At 32.2% G+C, this 20,400-nt stretch overlaps 1 long non-coding RNA gene across 1 annotated transcript; it reads left to right on the top strand.

Annotated features, from left to right (window-relative positions):
• Positions 1-357: 357 nt before the first annotated feature.
• On the top strand, positions 358-836 carry LOC145129703 (uncharacterized). The gene is made up of 3 exons (XR_013717625.1): positions 358-456; positions 504-551; positions 738-836. It is a non-coding gene; the product is annotated as an uncharacterized LOC145129703 (long non-coding RNA).
• The last annotated feature ends 19,564 nt before the right edge of the window (positions 837-20,400 follow it).

Genomic DNA, 20,400 nt, shown 5'->3' with positions numbered 1-20,400 from the left:
AAAAAAACTCCATTGTGATGTGGTATACAAACCAATTAAAGATTATATATACTATTAATTGTTAAAAACTTGAGGTACAGTAACTTTTTTTCTCTTTCATGTTTGGCCACCGAAGTTTTTATTCTCATTCTAAAGACACTTCTGGGTTTTAATTTTTGCCGCACACCGAAGTATTCTCCTTTCTTATTTTGCCACTGTAACTTGTGCTTTGGCTTATGTTTATCTTCTCTTCCTCAAAGTCGGTTTGCCGTCATTGTCCTCCAATACGGTTCGTTTCTCTTTCTTTATTTCTTTCCCCTTTCTTCTTTACTCTTCCTTCTTCTTTGCTTCTTTTCCTTTCCACCGGGTTAATCCATCCATCGGTGTTCGCGAAGGCGGTCGGTGGAAGTGCTCGGCGGAGCGTAGACCCCTCCAACGTCTCTATCATCGTCCCTTACATCACTCTGCTTCGTTCCGGTTTTGCATCGGCTGGCTACGTCTAATTTCATTTCATTCTTATGTAGGTTTCGTCGATTTTGAAAGGGGCTTCAAGGTTGGCTTGCGAATTCCAGGTATCTCACCCCTAATTTTGAATTTGAAATAGCTTAGAGTTTGATTTTATTGTAACTTCCCTCCAGACTTCATCACTGTTTCTGCTGTGTTTTTGGTTTCACCCAATTTTTTACTTTCTCCTCTAATCCCTGTCGTCTTCTTCACCCAAATTAGTAATAATGATTATAAATTTTGCTAACTTGCAGGGCCTCTTTTTTGCATAAGCCCCGACCCTCAGAACTGCTCGGACCGATCCTGCTACTAATAAATAGTTGACTCTAGATTACTTTCGATTTTTCTGTTTTGAGTGTATTTGGTTGAAAGGACTGACCCTGTGTTGTTTTCTGGTCACGGGAAGAAAAAAGGAGGACTGCAGCCGTCCATAGTGGTGGTGCTGACCATCAGACACAACTATATGGTGTCCATGGTAAGTCACGATTCCTGCTGGTATGTTTCTGGTGAAGGTTTGTTCATGTATGATTCTCTATTTACTCACTGAAAATTCTGTTAACTTTCATATCTTTGATTAGGTAAAAGGCATCAATTTTTCAGTTGTGTTTTCTGAACAACAATTCATGTGTTTAACATCAAACAGAGGTCGTAAATGAAAAAACAATAAAATGGGGCAAAAAACGCATGATTGGTTTTTATTTTTATTTGGACCTACATCTATATTTACACAACATTTAACTTTATGGAATGCACTCCAACTATTTGTGGAAATGCCAATATCAGTATTTTGTTATTAATACATCTTTTTCTCGTCTGATTGTTTTTGTTTAGGTTGATGAAAAAAAAAAGTAATGGAGATGGAACTTTTAATGTTTTCTTCTCTTAAATAGAAGATGATTTCAGTAACCCTACTTGCAATCCTATATTACATCAAATACATTGAAAGTGGGAAGAAGGTATAAAAAATTAATTTCCTCGTCTAATTTTATGGATAGTTTTTAATTGCTTGATGTTTTACCGAATTCTGAGATTTGCACCTGAAAGCTTTTGTATCTTTATATGATTATATCACATTCAAATGAATTCCTTTTTCTGCCTCGAGCCTGTTTAATAGAAAGCAAAGGAACATATGTTGATTCTAATGGTCCATTAGTCTGATTCTTGTGTTATTAGAATATTAATAGGTCATTTTGCTATTTCAGCTTTGTTTCTTATGCCTTGGATGGTTGGTATACCTGCAAATTCAATCAAGGTTAGTTTGTTAGTGGTGTTTCATTTTTGGTGAGATTTTCCTTTTTTTTCCGATAACGCAATAATCAAACGTGTAATTTCTTTCAGAAATGGGTGAAGGTAAATTCAATTAACCTCATATGTCAACAAAAACTACATGTGAAATGAGGTAATTATGTACACCATCTATCATCATATCTAAATTAAAATATATATATTTTTTACTTTTCTAATTTATTTTAAGAACAAAATCTCTGAGGTTTTTCAAGCTGAGCAACCTGATATGATACCACATACAGGTACCATGTTCATGGCCATGAGCATCATACCTATCAAGAGTTACCATAAACAGCCATCGACAGGTTTATTATTTTCCCCTTGACTGTGAAAATGTAAATGCATGTCCAATAGTTTCAATCATGAATTTTTTTTCATAAAAAACTATTTAACTGCATTTAGTATTTATTATCATGTTAGGAGAATGTCCTAGCCTTTTCCAACTTATACGACACTGGAATGCTCTGTGAAACTTATTTTTTGAAAAGTAGGTTACTAGGTTTTAATTAGTATGGAAATGGTTTTGAGAAACTTTACGCGAATAAGGTTGAAGCGGTTCTGGAATGTTTTGAAACGCAAGGGTATTTTGGTCCAAAATAAAAGGTTATAATCTTTTTTTGAAAATTTTTTTCTTCAATAGATGAGTAACATGGGCGATTTTTTTTTTTCAAATTTTAACTCTTACACTAATTTTGATGTGTGTGTGTACGCTTTGTTCATGTATGTTTAACCGTTTACTAAAATTTGGTTTTTAAATTTTTTTTTAATTTCAATAGAAGAGCAACAATACAGATTCTTTTTTGAAATATGATCACTTATGTTGCTCATGTGTATTTGAGTATGTGTGTGTTTACCCTTTTTTTGTGATTTGCTGCTGAGATTGGATCTTGATTCGGAGTTGAATTGGCATACACCTACGGCTAGGCATTAATATATTTTTATGAAGGTTATTTCGATCCCCATTTATAAATACCACATGTTTTTATTTATTTATATATTTTTACTAATTTTTTATTTATTTTGGCACAAGGATTCAATCGTAGCGGGAGAGACGTTGGCGGTGCAAAATTACCAAAATACCCCTCAAACTCAAAGTCTGAAATTGGTTGAGCAAGATGATGTTACATTTTTATTTTTATTTTTGTTTTCCTTTTAACGCTAATCACAACAAATAGAAGAGTTAAATTGAATAAATTAATACCCTTCAACAAATGTGGTTATGAGGTTTTTATTAAATGGTATTTTAGTATTTGGTGGGATATACAAATTGAGAGTTTCCGAACGAAGACTGCTTATGAGGTTTTTACTAAATGGTATTTTATCATTTTTTGGGATATAAAAGAAACCAACGATTGAAAAGCAAAACGACTTTTATTTACTATCTTTGTTGATGGTAATTATTCTACAGGAAGCTACATTGTTGAAGTCCAGTGCCTGGAGGCTGATTGCAAACATTATTCTAATCAAAGGATGTACGGGTATTTTTGCCTTATGTTATGCATGTAGACCCTCTCTTCTTTTGACCATCTTTCAGTTCCAGAAGTGAACGGATGTTGTTTCATCCATGCAGTTGTAATGAACGTGAATATAAATTAAGTTCATAGTGTTTACTATCAAAATTAACGACGGTTGTACACAAAAGAAAACCTTTCTCTTATGGTTAGTGAAATTTAATTTAATGATTCTACATTCTACATAATATAAATAAACCAACATAAAATTTGGAATTTACTTTTAAAGTTAACAAAATAGAAAGCACAAGAAAATGTCAAGTGGAAAAAGGAAAAATCAAAAAATCCTACAAAATAAGTATGTGTTAAACTAAAGGAGAACATGACATTTGGCAAAAAAAAAACATTTTCATTTATTATGGTTGATTTTTTAATCAACATTTATTTATATTCAATTAAAACACCTTGATTATGTTTATTTGAAGAAACCACTCCTAACTACTTATTAGTTGGTAAACTACAACTAGTTATTGCTTTGGTATATTTTATCCATTTTGGCTCTTAAGGTGGAAACATGACAAAATAGGACCTTCATGAAGAAGTATATGTATTGAAAATGATTTATAACAATTTGAACTGACCATTGCCCTTACTTCCTTTCATTGTATCTATATTGTTTTTTGTTCCATGGATGATTTGCAAATGAAATTATTGACTTCCATTTTGTTATCTTATTTTTTTAGGAAAATAACTGAAGGGTTATATGCAAGAAATAGCATCATACAACTTACAGAACAAAAATGAAACCCAAACAAATGGAAACCATCCTAACCAACCTCATTGCCCATTATGAAGCCAAAAAACTATCACTCAGAAACATGCAGGACGAAAGCTGGGAACACCAAAGCTACAAGAAGGAACTCATGACGCAGATGGACTCCAAACCATCGTACGCTAACTACCTGAAAGAAAAAAAATTACAGTAACCCAGCGCCAAAGGCGCGCATGATTCCCATCTAGTTAGACATCAGAAATAGAAATCGATAAACGAACATGTTAGTCTATCCTCTCTAATAAATAAAGATTTTTTTTGCCACTTGTCATACTCTCATTCAATTTGCCAAATGTCATTTTATGTTTATTTTGAATTTTTTTTCCACATGTCATTTTATAAGTTTTTCTATTTTATTAAATTCCAAATAATATTTTAATGTAATAATTGCAATAAATGTAGTAATAAATGAATATCAATTTCATTAACAAACTTACCTTTTAATTTCAAAATTTCCAAAATTAAATCTCATTAGTTTCTTTTATTTATTTAAACTAGATTATAACTCGCTTTAAACGCGGGGGAACACATAATAATTAAAAAAGAAAATTTATAGGAACATATGAAAATAAACATAAACTTATAAATCAAAACAAATTACTTGTCAAACAAATCAATAAGCAAACAATAAAAACTAATAAAAAAAGTCTTCAAACTAAAATGTCAAATAATGATGAATGACTTAAACTTATTCGAGCTTTTCCATTTTTGGGATCTTCAGGGAAGGAGCAGCAACACTATCTTTTGAAGAAGATCATTCAAATAATTCAGTGGTGGTAACAATTCCAATAGGTTGTTTGACTGAAGTAGTTATTGGCGGTAATCATCTCAAATGATTTGATGATGGTAAGATAGTATGTTTGATTTTATCCTCAATAATCATCTTAGAGTTCAATGATGATAACCGTAAAACAAAAAAAAAACAATAAGCAAAAAGAGCATCATTAATGTAGAAATAAATTCATATGCTACCTATTTGATGTTAATTTTTTTTTTCAATTGAGTAATGATTGTATTATTAACAATGAACTTTGAGATTTCATAACCATCAAGTTTGTTCTTCAAATTATCATTTGAATTTTGAATTTTGAACGCCAACTTTTTATCCAAAAGTATATTCAAAGCAAATGGATAAATCTCCATATTACATTACTAAAACAAATAAACGGTTATAAAAATAGATAGTCAAAAAGTTAAAATTAGTTTTATATAAATAAAGCTAATATCGATCATCTCATTATAATTTTCAAGCAACTCTTGTGCAGTTTTTTCAAGGAGTATCTTTGCGTTACGATCAAATAACGTAAATGACACCAAACCGGTAAAGTCTTGTACTCTAATGGTGATTTTGAAACTAAAACCATTGATATAAACAAATTCAGTAATATAAAATTAGAAAGGTGATTCCATTTCATCTTCTATACTTTCTTCTTTCTTTTCCTTGTTTCTTTTTTCCTTCCTACCAAAATTTTCCTTCTTATTTCATCTTTACTATATATATATATATATATATATATATATATATATATATATATATATATATATATATATATATATTAAAAGACAAAATCTCAGGGAAGAAGAACCTTTTTGGTTTCATGTTTTTGCCACCAAACTTTGCCCATTTTGTCACTTTTCGTACCTTTATTTCACTTTTTGTCATTTTACTATCTCCTTTTTTTCTCTTCATTTAATAATTACTTTACTCATTTTGACATTTTTCGTCACATTTTTTCACTTTTTGTCAATTTCTTCCCTAGCTTCTTTTTCCCTTGATTTAATAATTATTTAATTAGATAAATGATAAAAATATTTATCTATATATGGATTTATAAAGGATAAATTTGGGTTACTTCTTTTTTTTTTTTGTTTTTTTTCTTTTAGTATTCTACTGTTTATGTAAGAACTCGAAAAAATGGTAAGCATATATATATATATATATATATATATATATATATATATATATATATATAAAATATTAATTCGGTACATTAATAATTTTAATGTTACATTTTGATATAAGATAGAAGTATGATATGGTAAATTGTTAAAGAATTATGTAAAGAAAATGATAAACTTTACTCTCTCTACAACCAACTCTAAAATAACGATTTTACAAAACATTATCTTAATTCCGTCAAAGCTTTAACAACAAAGTAAAAAATACATCCAACTCGGCGCCAACGGCACAAAGGGCTTCTTCTAGTTTATATTCTATTAAAATTCTAATACTTTGTGTTTCTTCGTCTTTTTTGTTGGATGTTTGAGACCTTGTTCTTCTCATTGTTTTTTGCATTGATTTTGCAGTCTTCTTTCTTGCTATTTGCTTTATTTTCATTGTTCGTTTTTTTTACATGAGTTTGGTCTTTATTAGCATCTCCTTCCTCTTTGTTTTCCACAACAACTAATGCCATATTCATGTCATTGACGTTGTCTGTTGATTCATTTTTGAATCCTGCAATTTAAATTTAAAAGAAATGTAAGTACATTCAAAGTTTAAGATATTATTTAAACTTTTATAGTTTGGCTTTTATTTTACCTTTGTTTTGTTCTTTGAACATCCATTAATACGTTTTGAATTTGTTCTTCTATATATGTTTCTGTAATTCCATTAACAATTAAAATAAAAAACATATGTAGTATTAATATTTTGATAGGAAAGTGATTCGTACACAACAGTTTTTTGTCATAAACAACGATTTATGCATTATAGAGTTGTACAATACAACAATTTAAAGCATCAATTGTTGTGTATGGAGAAAAATTGTTGTGTACAAATCAGCTCCCATTTTGATATATACTACAAATACAGTATCCTTAAAATTCAGAGTTTAATATTTTGATATATACTTTAAATGTTATCATGACTCATCATACACATTTATGTTTCTGTATATAAATGTAAAGAAGATATTAATTTTTACATTTACTTTTTGACAAATCATATATACACATTTTCCTCATGTAATATAACTAAATAACATATATATCTTTTATTCACAGTTTAATATAGTATATATTTAGTCAGACTAATAGTTTCATCTTAATATATATTGAAATGTTATATAAAAAATGACCATTAAACATATATTAAAGCATATATTTACATTTTATTTTGATAATCAACAATTTCATTTGAAATAAATCGAATAATATATCATATATCTACTCAATAACCTAGATTAACTTGATGTATGTTCAAAATGTTTTAGTAACAATGTGTTTTATATTTATATCAACACTATAACAAGCAATCCATGTTTATTTAAACATTATAATAACATTCGAAAAAAAATACCTTCTGTTATCGTGTTTGTTTTGATGTTTAACTTCAATATAGGGTTTGCTTTTGAAGAAATACTTTCTGATGCACTTTGTTTTTCCATTTTGACATTTTTGATGGTTAGATGTTGTGAATCTGTTGTCGATATCTTCGATTTCAACCTTGACATTTTATTTGCTTCTACTTGATCTTTTTCCATGTTTTTCTTCTGTTTTGCTTCTTTGGAGATCGTTTTTTCTGAAGAGTCTGTAGTTGATGTAGTTCCTTTTGATTTTGAAGCCATTTTGTGTTTGATTTTTTGAAGAATTTTTCGTTGTTTGTTTGATCAGTGGTTTGAAATTGAGGTTTCTGAATGTGGGTTTTTTAGAAAGGGGGGTAAAGAATGGTTATAAGAATTGAATCCTACGAGAATGTTTTTGGCTTTTATTATTATAATTACAAAATTGCCATCGCCTTATTGTATTTTGGTAGTATTACATAATTGGACCCTATTCGTTTGCAAAAGCAACAAGTATATCATGTACATATTTTTATAATGAAAATATATGTTATGATTTATTTCTTTTTAAACATTTTTTTTACAATTTTTTCATTTTTTTTTAATTTTTTGTATTATTTAAAATTAGACCATCTGATATTTTTAAATTATTTATAACTTTTGTAGTATTTAAAAAAATTATTAGTGGTATCCAATATATTTATATATTACGATTTTATATAGTAGTCTTTTTGTTAAGTGTCTCATTTTAATTATTATTGTTTCTTTAACTTTAATCATCGTATTATTTTGCAAGTTTTTAATTTTTCCTATTTATTTCATATTAAGTTGCTTCAAATATTTTATACTTCGTTTATATATCTTCTTGTTCATAGTTTAATATTTAAAAATAAAATAAAATTTCTATTTCCTCGACAAGATTAAAGTTAAAATAATAGTATGTACCATGTTCATTGAATTTATTTTTTAAATATTTAACACATGTTTTAATAAAGAGATATATATATACACTAAAGTTTCAATATTTTCATCGATTTGACAAGAAAGTTTTAGAATTTATTTTTTTGACAGTAAAGTCCTAACTACTGGCAGTTTTTGACACTTTTACCATTTTTTTCTGATTAGCCGGTAACTAGGACTTTTTTGTCAAAAAAAATAAAGTTTAGGACTTTGTTGTCAAATCGTGAATTAAGACTTTATTGTCAAAAAAATAAAGTTTAAGATTTTTTTGTTAAATCGTTGAAAATGTTGGGACTTTAGTGTATTTTTGTAACCTAAGAACTTTTAATTGTGATTTTTGTTGCAACACCACTATTTTTCTTACCATCATCATCTTTAACTTAATACAATCATGATCAGGAGAAACAGATGCAAAAGAGAGAGCGAGAAAGGGTGAAAAGACTTGTAAAACTTTCTTCTTGCTTCGCCGTCAAATCTTGAACTAAAAAGTGGGGACAAATTATACAAACACAAACAACACATGCCTAGTCAACAGGGAGTGAATGTGGAGAAGGGGTACGAAGGACAATTTTGTTTTTTTTCGTTTTCTTAGTCTCCATTTTTTGGGACTGCAAAAAGCCAACACAACCCGGATTCTTTCTTTCTTTCTTGATTATCTCCATTTAATATCGATTTGTTGAGATTAAAAAAACTATTTAACAAGAAGCAAACGTTAAGGATTTCAATAGGATCTAGCTAACTAGAGAAGGTTTTAATAATTGTTATGCCTAAAGAGTATCATACCATTAAATTTCTAACAAAAAAAGGGATATATACACTAAAGTCCTAATATTTTCAACGATTTGACAAGAAAGTCCTAAGCTTTATTTTTTTGACAGTAAAGTCCTAATTCACGATTTGACAAGAAAGTCCTAAACTTTATATTTCTGACAAAATAGTCCTAATTACCGGCTAACCGGAAAAAAAGGGTAAAAGTGTCAAAAACTGCCGGTAATTAGGACTTTACTGTAAAAAAAAATTAGGACTTTCTTGTCAAATTGATGAAAATATTGGAACTTTAGTGTATATATCCCTTTAATAAATAGTCATAGTTTAGTACTTTAATATTTGTTTCTACTTTTTTAAGTATTATTACAAGAGATTGATTGTAAATTGTATAATTCACAGTTTGATATTTATTTAAAATCTTGATATTTCATTTTAAATTTGTAACAATCATAATTATATATAAAGTCAAATTTCATAGTTATTCTAACAATAATTTAATCGGTACCCATTATATTAAAAGTAACAATTTTGTTTAACAATATAAGAGCTCCATTAATCATGCTTTGCTTGTTTGTTCATTTTCTTGAAATTTCTAAACATCATCCAAAACCTTAAAACACTAAATTCATCACCACACCACACAACATAACTAGTATTCTTGTCCAACAAAATGATACCACACAATAAAAGCAAGAAAATTATTCACAAAATAAAACCTAAGTTAATCAGTCTTAGTCTGTTTGTTCATATTCATGCAATTTCTAAACATCTTCCATAAGCTTAAATCTTTCTTTCTGTTTCTCCATTCCATACTTCACCAATATTTTTTTCTCTGCTTCTGGTAATTTCTAAAATTCCAATCCTTCATCCACAATTTTTTTGCTCATTATGTTGATGTCATTTACAAATAGTTTTGTGACATACTTAACTCTGAGCTTAGCGAATGTTTCTTTTTGTTGCTTTTGATCAATCTTAATGTCACAATACCATATGCCTTAAGCCTATCCTTGAAAACACTCCACGTGTCTCATTAAAGCTACTCCACTATCTTCAAAATTATTTGTTGACCACCATTTAATTTTGAATAAAGACATTTCCTTTTATGCAAAGAAAATGCTTTTGGATGTCCTTTGTCAAACAAAAAATATGATACTATTGTCACCTGTATTATAAAGAAAACAAATTAATTTATTATTATATTTTATTAAATTCACAGTTTAATTTAATGGTAAATAAGTTTAAATTCTTAATTCTTACCAAACATTTTGGGAATAAGCCATATTGAACATCAATATTTGGCATTTCTTTTTCATTATCAATCAAAATTGTTGCTATCTTTTTTAGGTATATAAATATTGACAGTTTATAGTTGACTTTGTGGTGGATGTATTCACCTATGAAAAGTTTGTGCTTACGGTTTATATTTAAAATGTTTTAGGTACTTTTGGTTCGAAAGGAAAGAGACTTGGTCGTACAACATCCACCGATATTCCGCATCTATGATTTGTTTTGTACTTGGATCATTATTTGATACTATTTTATACTTTGATGATTTTAGAATGAATGAAATTATGATTGTTTTGGTTGTTTAAAACCAAAATTTTTACTTAGTAATTTTGGAACGTTATATATATATATATATATATATATATATATATATATATATATATATATATATATATATATATATATATATATAAGGTGTATTTTAAATCTTTTAAAACAGAAGGTTAAAAATTAATTATTTGGATTAAATCATTTTAGTAATTAAATAATTATCTTTAACTATACGTTTAATTAAATAATTCAAAATTTATCCTAATCCTTCTAATTTTCGAAAATTAGGATTAGGGTTACCAAGTTTAAATTATCAAATTTTAAGGCATTTAAAATAATAATTAAGGAAAGTAGAAACCCTAAGGCAACACTAGGGATTTTCGAAAATAGGCAAGGAGACTAGGGTTTCAAGAAACCTTAGCAACTATCAAAATTTTCAAGAGGCAAGGGTTTATTTTTGATAAACCCTACCAAGATCAATTCACCTCATGCACAATCAATACAAAACAATAGCTCTAATCTAAGTTGCACGGAAACAGATACGGCAACGGGAAACCGATACGGAACGGAAACGAGAAACGACATAATTCAAAAATTCAAGATACGGATACGGCAGAGATACGACAATATAAAAATATAGAAAAACATATATTTATTCAAGAAATTCCAATATATATATATATATATATATATATATATATATATATAATATTGATGTAAAGTGTAAACTCCAAAAATACAAAATCTTTCAAAGGAAATTAATTATCAATAATCAAATCACTTTCAAAATCCGGTTCATCTAGTGAGAGATCGGAAACCTTCAAATACCCTACATCTTCCATTGAATCAAAAGCATCTCTACCCACATCCCATATCTTTACATCATCATTCGGATCCCTTGACAAAATTCGGAGATTATTGTGGATGTAAACCTAGTCTTGAGCACGACTTGTAGTCAACATGTTCCTCTTAAGCGAGTGAATAAGTGCATAAGTACTCTAATTACGCTCGGCACAAAAAGAAGAACTAGGTTGTCCAAGTAATCTAAAAGCCAAAGTCTGGAGAAATGGAGTTTGAGCGCCAAAGTTAACCCACCATTTCTTGGGTTCCATAGTAGCCATCTATGAAATGCTTGTCAAATCCTCAAAAGGACCACTCTTCATTGAAAACATCGCATACTCATCATGGACTTTGCTATACTCATCATCATTAAGAAACAACCTTCGAAAACATTTCATCTTTTCTTGTGAAATTTCTCCATCCCTATGTGGAGCACATCTTCTAGAATCCTCAAGTAACCATGCATCACTATAATATCTAAAACATTAAAAAGTTAAGACATAGATATATATTAGAAATCAAGTGTATAATTTAAAATCATATACCAAGGATTTAAAGAGTGAGCTAAACAATGTAGGGGAGTGTTATTCTTCGCCCATCGAGCCACTAAAATATGAAGCACAACATCATAAAAGAAACTTATTTGAGATGTTAGACGTTTTTCTTTTTGTAGATTTCAATCTTCACTTTCTCAATCATAGAATCCCACATCTTATACACCAAGTGTAAACATCGTTTGTCAGTGTCACAAACTCTAATCATTTCATATATAGGTCCAGTGAAACTAAGAATATATGTTATTTTGTCCCACCAATCATCATTCAAAATATATTCTTTCACAGAGTTTGCTTTATCAGTGTCATCTAATCTATAAGAAGACCATTCTTCGCTTATGACCATAGCTTGAAGACCAATTTTGATAAGTTTCAATCTCTTGAGCATCATAATGATGGAAGCAAAGCGAGTGTCGGCAACCAAAAGCGAGGAGTAAACTTGGTGAAAATCGAGTCTCATGTTATGTTTCATGATGAAATTCTTTATTGCAAGCGCATCTTCGTGAACTTTTTTTTATCCAGCTGCACTGTTCATATGTTAGTTTATTTGTTTCCACATTCTTTGGTGAACAAATGCTCTTCAAAGTAAGATTAAGCGTATGAACAACACATGGTGTCCAACAGATGTGAGAAAACTGACTCCGTATAATTTCTCTAGCTGCCTTACAATTTGTTGCATTGTCAGTAATAATTTGCACATCATTTTGATGACCAATTTCATTGATGACTTCTTTCATCAATTCAGCAATATAAAATTTATCTTTTACTTCCCCAAAACAATTCACTGCCTTTAGAAACAAAGGACCATTACCTGAGGTAGCCATGAAATTGATTAGAGGTTTTCTTTTAGGATCACTACATCCATCATTCGCAATAGTCACACCTTTTTCTTTCCATGTAGACCTAAGTGGATCCAATAGCATGTGAACATTATATTTTTCTTTTTGTAGTAATGTTGTTCTTAGCTTATTATAATCAAGAGGTACATAACCATCAATTTTGTTGTTAACAGCAAATTGAAAAGCCCTGAGATAGTGTGGATTCCTTGCAATATTAAAAGGTAAACCTTCGGTATAAAACATCCTTGCTATTTCTTGATCCAGTTGGTGTTGGTGATTTTATATCACTAATATTATTTAAGTGTAATAGGGTTAATTTGTTGATCAATGTCACTATGACAATTATCTAACAAATTAGTATGGTGCGGAGTGCACATTTGTTTGATCTTGTCATTGTTGAAAGTATACTGCTATTTAGGGGCGAAGCCCTTGAACTGACGGGGGTCCAGGGGCATCACCCCCAGGAGCAGGGTCCAAGGGGAGGCAGCCCCTGGCGGGGACATGATTCAGCAATCTTTCAGCAAGAACACAACTCAAGCTAAAGATGCTTCTGGTGGTACAAGTTCTGTGCCTGAACTTAGAAAGAGTACTAGAGCTAGAAAAGCTAAATCATTTCGATCTGATTTTCAACTATACTTAGTTGAAGGAACAAGGAATGAGACTATGTCTCAACATCAATATTGTTTTAATATTAAAGAGGATCCAAAGAATTTCAGTGAAGCTATGGCTTCTAGGGATGTTCATTTATGGAAAGAGACAATTTAAGATGAGATTGATTCTATCATGCATAACAACACTTGGGTATTGTCGCACCCCCAAACCAGAATGGCGGAAACATTCGGGGGCGGAGGACTTTAGGTAAGTATCACAACACATGCAATATAGTAATCAAAGTACAAACAACCATTGTATTAATAAGTATAAGTTTTACATAAGTGTTTAAACATTACATATTCTAACACTAAAGTAGGTACAGCAGAAGACAAGAGTCGCGGTACGATACTAGGTAGTCTTCTCAAAAGCTTCGGGAGTGTACCTGTCTACTGGATTCCTGAGAATACAAGTTATTTGAAAAGAGTAGATCAGCATTTAAGCTGGTGAGTTCATAAGTATTTTAGTCTTTGTTAAGTATACCCTAAGTTCTTTGAATAAGTTCACTGGTTTCTCCAGGAAATCCTATATCTCCTGAGGTGATTAACTGATAACCTCAATAGTTTCCCTCTGTAATTACCTAGTTTATACTGATTATACATAACATAATATCGAATTGACAGTCAATTGGGTGTATCTGCCCTAAGCCCACAACCAAACAAGGAACATGAAGTAAGGCGGAAGTCACACACTTTACTGTCAATTGGACATTACTTATGTATAACTATGATGTAGCAACTAAGGAATTATAGAATTAACCACTAAAGGTCTTTTATGTTATACTAGTTTACCGAGATTGAGTGACTAAGTTCCATTGGATAAGTGGTTTAATCCCATAAACCGTTCTCTTTGTATTACTGTTTTGTATTTGTATTCCTTTATGAAAACTTGAAACTGAGAGTGTGCCTGGCTCCACCAGGTGTTAATGGAAACTGTATTAAACCATTGTATTTTGTATTCTATAAACTGATACTTTGAAGGTGTACTTTCGTTTATTTGTTTATACACTAATGTATTGTTAATACCTTTTTAATGAGTAGTTTTTATTATAACCATACTATGACGGATGGCCTGAAACAAATGCTTTGTGGGCGTTTAAACTGGTGATAGCAATTGTCACTCATCTAACTGTAGCTAGCAGCCTAAGTGCGAGGTTGTCAATTCCTGATATAGATCTACACACACTTGTTTCGATCCCCGGCTGGAGATTCTGGTTATAATGTCATGACTTTCCTATGTTGTCTAAAATGAATTAAACAACCTGAATATAGAGTCTCATAAAAAGCATATTAAACGTTACATGTATATTAGTTTTGAAAACCCAATCATTCTGAAATAATGATTGATAGTATATTCTTGAATTAGTTTTCCAAACATGTATTTGATAAGTGTAAACCCTTGATTTGTTCTGAGTCAAAACCCTGGTTTCTTGTAAAACAGTGTATTCTAGTATACTTGAATCATGAATTATTGTTCTATGTATAAATTATACCTATTATAATTTATATGTACTTTCTGAATGTGTATTTAACCATGTTCACATGTAATCCCTTGCTCAGCATGTTACAAAGGTAGTTAAACTGATGAAATAACTATTATATTTATATACATATATAATTTTATATATAAGTAAAATTTAAACGACATTCAGACAAATAACCGGTACTTTAAGTCCACATCCAAACAAGGAAAATGACCTAGAATAAGTTATCAGTCCTAAGCCTTTTAAATCTTAGTTATATACATATATATATACAAATATGAATTTTAGGGAAAAATATAAGATGGTAAAAAGTTTATGTTTTGAGTATTTTTAATGATTTAATGTTGTTTTATCATGATTTGAAATCATGATTTTTATAACACAAAGTTCTTGTGTTATGCTTGTATTCCCCCCCCCCCCTTAAAACAGTAGAAATTATGAAAATACGGGGGTATGTACTCACTTGATAGGTGGTGAACCGGACAGAGTTTCGTTTCACGAAAAGGAGTTTATTTGTCGAGAAACCGGCTCAAATTGGGCAGAGTTTCGACAGGAGAGAGGTTACTTCTCGGGAATCTCGAGGCTTCGAGGCTTGCTTAGGGTTCGAGACTTGATACCGGGGCTTTAGGGGTTGTATATGAGCTTAGGGGAGTGGAAAATGTGAAAGAGAATGAAAATTAGGGTGAAAAAGTGTAAAAATTCGGAAGCCCTCGCATGCATATATATAGTCCGAAGGTTCGGACCCAGAGCTATGCGAAGCTGACATGCGTCGGACAGGTGGCTTACTTCGGACCGAAGGCTCGCAAGGTGCTAGGCTCAGATTGGACCAAACCTCGGTCCAATGGGAAGGGGCCACGTGCGAAGGAGGGTGTCCGAAGGGTGTCTCTGGGGCATCTCATGTGAAGTTGTTCGCTTCTAAGTGGACCTCGGCTGCGGTCCAATCAGGAGGTGCCACGCATGGGTTCGGTCCACTCAGCAGCTGCCACGTGCGAGGGTGACGTGGCATGCGAAATTGCCCGGTTTTTCCCATTTTTTCTTTATTTTTGTTACATATAAAGAATGCCAAAAACGGAGCTCGTATGCGAAAATCACAACTTTCGCATACGAGCTCCGTTTTTGGCATTCTTTATATGTACGCGTAGGTAAAATCATACTCTACGACTTTCGTTTAGACTTCGTCGGCTAATTTTGAACTTATTTTTAATATTATTATTTTAAACAGACCGGGACGGGAATCCGTTATAAATTCATAACTTCTTCATACGACGTCCGTTTTTGTCTGTCTTTTTACCGTTGTACTACTACCGACGAGATCTTCAATTCTCGTTTAGGTTGTGTCGGCTAAAAATCGCTCGATCTTTATTTCGAGTTTTTAGCTGTACACTGCTATACCGAAACTTAGAAAAATCATAACTTCCTCATACGAAGTCATATTTTTCCGTTCTTTTTATGAAAGTTCTCGGTTTAATATAAACTACAACTTTCATTCAGATTGTTAAGGCTAAAAAGCCTTTTATCGAAAATTCAGTTTTTACACTGAATAGTGTTTTGCCGGTTTTGTCGCGGATTTTCGATTGGTCATAACTTCTTCGTTATAACTCGGATTTTAGTGTTCTTTATGTTTTTGGAAACCTTGTTACAAACTCTACCACTTGGTTTATCCCAATTATGATTATTGATCAATTTATTTTTGACCAAAATTTGACTGGTGTCACAGGTATTGTCTGATTTACCTCCTGGTTGCAAGGCATTAGGATGTAAATGGATCCTCAAAAGGAAAATGAAGGTGGATGGCACAATTGATAAATATAAAGCCAGATTGGTTATCTAAGGCTTTAGACAAAAGGAAGGCATTGATTTCTTTGATACTTATGCTCCTGTTGCCAGAATTTCCACTATTAGATTATTATTAGCTCTTGCAGCTATACATAATCTTGTGATTCACCAAATGGATGTGAAAACTGCATTCTTGAATGGTGACTTGGATGAGGAAATATACATGAAACAACCTGAAGGGTTTATAATGCCTGGAAATGAACACAAAGTGTGTAAGTTGAAGAAATCATTATATGATTTGAAACAAGCGCCAAAACAATGGCATCAAAAGTTTGATGATGTTGTCGTGTCTAATAGTTTTGCATTAAACCAAGCTGACAAGTGTGTATATAGCAAATTTGATACTTCTGGTAAAGGAGTTATGATCTGTCTATATGTGGATGATATGTTGATTTTTGGTACCGACTTAGAACATGTTGATAAAACCAAGAAATTCTTATCATCTAGTTTTGAAATGAAAGACCTGGGGGAGGATGAGGTAATTATTGGCATAAGAATTAAACAAGGAAACAAGGGGATTTCAATTTCTCAATCTCATTACATTGAGAAGATATTGAAAAAGTTTAACTTTGATAACTGTTCTCCTGTTAGCACTCCTATAGATCCTAGTCTTAAGCTTCTACCTAATAAACGATCCCCAGTGTCTCAACTTGAATACTCAAGGGCTATTGTTTGTCTAATGTATGTCAGGATTAGTACTAGGCCTGATATAGCATATGCTGTGGGAAGGCTTAGCAGATATACTAGTAATCCTAGTTCACATCATTGGCAAGCTGTGAGTAGAGTATTCAAGTATTTGAAAGGGACCATGGATTATGGTTTAACTTATAGTGGATATCCTTATGCTTTGGAAGGTTATTCAGATGCCAGTTAGATTAACAACTTAGAGGATCACTGATCTACAAGTGGTTGGGTGTTTCTTCTTGGAGGTGGTGCCATTTCTTGGGCATCTAAGAAACAGACTTGTATTACTAACGCAACCATGGAGTCTGAGTTTGTTGCATTGTCTGCTGCTGGTAAAGAAGTTGAGTGGCTAAGGAATTTGATTTATGAAATTCCATTATGGCCCAAACTGATATCTATCGTTTCTATCAGGTGTGATAGTGTTGCAACCTTGGCTAAGGCTTATAGTCAAGTGTATAATGGGAAGTCTAGACATTTAGGTGTTATACATAGCATGATTCGTGAGCTCATCATGACTGGTGTGATATATGTGGAGTTTGTGAGAACTCAGTTGAACTTAGCCGATCATTTTACCAAAGGGTTAGCTAGAGATCTTGTGCACAAGGCGGCTGTAGGGATGGGTTTATAGTCCACCTAAAATCTTTTACATTAAGATACCCAATTCCCATCTAATGCAATATTAGATGTTGAATTCAATGTGGAAAGCTTGATATTTGAATATTGAAACATATTTTATTATCATCCCAAGGTATGTGTTTAGTACTGCAAGTTAAGGAGGTTGAAATTTTATTTCTTAATAGTTCTTTGAAAAATTGCATTTTCAGGTGCAAGAACAAAAGAACTACCTATATAAGCATGAAGTTTAGCTGCTTCAAGAAGTTGGGACTTGGCTTTGATATGCTTATTGAAGGATGGGACACAAGCTAGTAAAATATAATGTCAAGTTAGAACTTTGAGAATGAAAACTATTGTGTATATCATCTTCATGTATTCGCATAGAATATAAAGGCTCAATCCTTAGTGACACCCTGATATACGAATATTTTGAATTAATAATATACTAATATGAAATTCAATCGTCACGATATTTCATTTATGCATCAGTTTGTTGTTGTTATGATTTTATTTTAAGTTAATCAAGATTACACTTAAATGGGAGAGTTTTGTTGGTGATTTTATATCACTAATATTATTTAAGTGTAATGGGGTTAATTTGTTGATCAATGTCACTTTGACAATTATCGAACAAATTAGTATGGTGCGGAGTGCACATTTGTTTGATCTTGTCATTGTTGAAAGTGTAACAACGTAATATTTTTTTTTTCGAAACAATTTTTCATTTTCCAAATCATACTTTCAACCACATGACAATCACAAAACATAAAGTATCACTGTGTCATAATAAAAACATGTCCCAAGATCTCATAATCATAAATCCTCTTCAGTGTGTACGGATCACGCCGGCGCCTTTCCACGGTCCTCGCTAGTACCTGAAACACATATCACAACAACTGTAAGCATAAATGCTTAGTGAGTTCCCCAAAATACCACATACCACACATACGCCTTTCCAGGCCATAACTCTATAGGATCTTCCGATCCATGTGTCTCAGGGGACTTTCGTCCCAAATCCCGGTAGACCTTCCGGCCCTACCCGTATCGACCTTCCGGTCCATAACCTCTTGACCTTCCGGTCCATATCATCTTGACCTTCCAGTCCATACCATCTTGACCTTCCGGTCCATATCATACATGACATACATAGCACATACATATCACATAACTGCATATAGCACATACATATCATATAACCGCATATACCACATACATATCATATAACCGCATATAGCACATGCATCTCATAGCATACAAGACCTTCCGGTCACACATAGGTACCCTTCCAGGTACAGTATAGTGAGAAGACTCACCTCGGGTAACTCGGTAAAGCTCGAACTCTGTAAAATCGGGTCTAGCCTCCGTCTAATCATATGAAATAAACACTCTGAATCAATACATCTCTCAAGGCTAGACTATTCCTCCTCTTAGTACTCTCAGAAGGGTAAAAGACCATTTTACCCCTCACATGGCTCAAAGGCTCTTAAGTTGACCAAACCCTAAAAGTCAACAAAAGTCAACCCTCCGGGTTACGCTGCGCGTACCAAACATGTACGCTGGGCGTACCCGGCGTCCTCACAGAAACGGGGTGCGCGACCCCTTACGCTGCGCGTACTGGGATTACGCCCCGCGTAACTCCCAGTTTTAGTCCCTTAGCTCTTGAGGTCTTAAACAGTTAAGACTCACGTCCAACTTTTAGATCTGACCGTTTCTAAGCCTTTTAATCCATAAAGTCGATGACTTTAAGCCTTTGCATGGCTGAACAAGTCACTAACACCCAAAATATACCACTTCTAGCCCTAGAAAGCTCAAAACTCTAGCATGTCCTCATATCAACGACCAAGATGGAAACTTTATGGATCTAAAACACAAATACTACTGAAAGGGGACAGATCTCGGACCATGGAACACCTTATACTCATAAAGTCATGAACTTGGGGACAAAAACCCTAAAACTTCTCTTTACAAAGTATGAACAGAAAAGATGTAAAGCTTGAAGCTTTTTACCTCCAAATGAAGCTTCTTTCACTGCTAATCTCGGATCCACAAGATTGAGCTCTAACTCTTCCTCTTCCAAGGCTCTCACTTTGCTCCAAATGGCCAAGAACACACTACAAGGCTCTCCTAGGCACTCCCTTGCTATATGAACGAGATCTAGGGTTTTGAAAGGATAATGCTCTGGAAAAGGTGGCCAACAAAAGGGCCATAAGGTTGTTTAAATAGGGAGGCTCAAGGAATTAGGGTTTCTCTTCTGGGCCGGTTACGCCCGGCGTAACCTT

This window comes from Lactuca virosa, chromosome 8 (genome assembly GCF_052849685.1).
Source record: "Lactuca virosa cultivar CGN04683 chromosome 8, Lactuca_virosa_CGN04683_v6, whole genome shotgun sequence".
Classification (NCBI taxonomy): Eukaryota; Viridiplantae; Streptophyta; class Magnoliopsida; order Asterales; family Asteraceae; genus Lactuca; species Lactuca virosa.
The sequence above is the reverse complement of the archived record's forward strand: the minus strand, read 5'-3'. Positions and strand labels throughout refer to the sequence as shown.